Source organism: Pteropus alecto, unplaced genomic scaffold (assembly GCF_000325575.1).
Source record: "Pteropus alecto unplaced genomic scaffold, ASM32557v1 scaffold5, whole genome shotgun sequence".
Taxonomy (NCBI): Eukaryota; Metazoa; Chordata; class Mammalia; order Chiroptera; family Pteropodidae; genus Pteropus; species Pteropus alecto.
The window spans coordinates 18062618-18065497 of NW_006441953.1; the positions used below are offsets into that span (position 1 = coordinate 18062618).

A 2880-nucleotide genomic window follows, 5' to 3' on the forward strand; every position below is an offset into this window, starting at 1 on the left:
TTTTTTCTGCACAGCCTGGGGCATCTCCAGGCTGGGTCATCCCCTGCATTAGTCAGGATGTGACAGGCTCTGCTGCTGTAACATGTGCATCCCCAAATCTCAGAGGCTCACCCCAACAAAGTGTTTCTTCTCAGGTGAAACCTGATGCAGGCTGAGCATTCTTCCTGCATCTTGATGCTGCACTGTCTGGAAACTGTGGCCTCTGGAGTCCTGTGTCACTATATGAGAGGAAGAGCGAGATAGAGGACGTTTACTAGCTCTTAACTGGTTGGCCGGTAAGTGACACATGTCATCTCTGCTCTCAGTCCATTGGCCCAAAGTAGTCATGTGGCCCCAGGCTGACGTAGGACACATATGAAATTGTGAGTGAGAACTAACAGCTATATCTTTCTTTCCCAGTTGCTGTGGCTCAGGGAACATATACTGCTTTCATGATGTTGCCCTGGATTCCTCAGTTAAGACCAGTCTTTGTGGGAAGGGCATGGAGGATGCTGCTAATTCTGGATTTACCCTTCCAGATCCATATTCAGTGCTTCTGGGACCTGGAACCTGCTGGGTTCCTCTGCCCTTTGACTTCAAGCAGTGGAAACTGAGTGCTGGGGAATCAATTACCAGCAAGAAATCAGGGAGTTGGAGGAGAGAGAAGGTGCTATTACTTCTACTCTCTCCCCGCCAAATCTTGGTTCATCAGCAACTGCTTCCTCGCCCTACAGCTACAGTGCCGGGTAAGGTGGCCTCATTCCCTACAGAGCTCATCAGATTCCCACTAACTCCACTTCCTCCCCTTGCCCTTCTGGCATCCTGCTATTACTGGTCTCTGAGTGCCTCATCATCCCTTAATGGTTCCCTTAACTCTGTCCAAGCCTCTGAAAATAGCATCTTTGTTTTCATTAACCTCTTTTCAACTTCCATTTTTATGAACTATCTCTATAATTGGAAAGGATCATCTGAGCATTACTATCCCCAGCCCTGCCCCAATGATAGTAACCACCAACGTGTGCGAAGCAGTGAATAGGTGCCAGGCATCGTTTTCCTGCATGGACAAACATAATCCTCATGATAACTCTTTGTGATTGATGGCATTGTTTTCTAATAAAGAAACCAAGAAACAGAAGGGATAAGTAACTTGTTTAAGATCACACAGCTCTGGATGGTAGCACTTGAATTTGAACTCAGATGGTCTAGTTTAACATCTTGCTTTCAACATCTATCCTGGATCCAGATTCCAATCCATAGGTTAAAGAATAGATTCTCAGATGTGGTCCCATAGTGTAGCGGTTAGCATGTCTGCTTTATACACAGAAGGTCCTGGGTTGGCACCCCAGTGGAGCCACGGTCCATGTTCTACGGCCATGCCACCCTGAACAAGCCTGATGTCTGAACTCGGAAGCTAAGCAGGGTCAGGCCTGGTTAGTACTTGGATGGCAGACCACCTAGGAAGACCAGGTGCTGTAGGCATAAAAAAAAAAAAAAAAGAGTAGATTCTCATATCCATTGAAACAGTTCATCCCACTCACATAAATGTGTTGGAGGTAGTTCCTGAGGAAGAGAGGTATGAATGAGGTGGATACCCCCTAAACCTAAAATCCTTCAAGGCTTAAGACCTGCTCTAGACTAGAAATGCCCTTCTTAAAAGAGAGAAATAAATTCATTGCTCTTTCTGGTTGTTTTTCTTTGAAATTATAATTTTAAAATAGGTAATACATGCAAATTGTCCAAAATTCGAAAAATACAAAAGGGTATTTGCTGTATCAGTGAATTTCTCTTTTACTCTGTCCCAGCCATTGGGTTCTCTCTTCTGAAGCAACCACTGATTTCTTTGCTGTCCTTCCAGAGAAAGGTATATTTTTCCTCCATCCCTAATCCCCTTTTGTTTTTACCCAAATAGTTGCATTCTAAGCCCATTTTTCTCTTTCTTGCTTTATCACTAAAAAGATATTCTGGAGACCATTACAGCCCCATATATGTAGATATATATGTAGATGTACCTTCTTCTTCTCCTCCTTCCCTTGTGGAGAAATGTGTGCATTAACCGACATGAAAGGGACCATCGAGAGCCTGTGGTCTGACACCTGTCATCACAATGACCAGCTTTTAAAAGTCACCACCACTTCTCTTCCCACTGCTTATTTTTTAAATTTCAAACAAAAATAGGGACACTAGTACGACAGACCCCCATATCCCCATCACCCAGATGCAAGAATTATCAAGATTCTGTGACATTTACTTTCTCTTTATTCATTTAAAAGTTCCCTTTGCTTTTTGTTCTTGACTGATGTATCTCAAAGCAAACCCAGGACAGCAGGTCATTTCGATATGCAGCTCTAATACATATCGACACTGTTTCCACATAACCATAAAGTGCGATTGCGCCTAACAAAATTAAGAATAAATCTCTGATATTGTCTTGTGCCTAGTCCATAAGCAAATCCCCCAATTGTCTCAAAAGTGTTCCTTTTATGGTTAGTTTGTTAAAAAAAAATCCATACATTACATTTGGCTGTAATGTCTCTTCATTCTCTTTTAATCTTTTTTTTTTTTTTTTAATTCTCTTTTATTCTTAAATACTCCCTCTGCCATCTTTATTTCACACCACTAACTTGCAGCAATTGGGTCAGTTATCCTGTAAAATGACCCACATTTTGAATTTATTTCTTTGCTTCCTTGTGGTCTCATTTAAGCAATTTTACTTTTTCCCCTATCCGTCTATAATTTCCGTAAATAGAAGATAGCTTTAGGGGCACAAGTGGCATCTGTGACAGGAATACATTCTGATAGTACTATGAGCTGCATATTGCTTCAAATCAGAAGACACACAGTATCCTACATTCAGTGATGCTCAGATTGATCATTGGTTCAGGTAGCGACAGCCCGATCCCT

General features: G+C 42.2%; 1 pseudogene; it reads left to right on the forward strand.

The window, feature by feature from the left end:
- The first annotated feature begins 1342 nt into the window (after positions 1 to 1342).
- Positions 1343 to 1458, forward strand: LOC112485674 (annotated as a pseudogene).
- The last annotated feature ends 1422 nt before the right edge of the window (positions 1459 to 2880 follow it).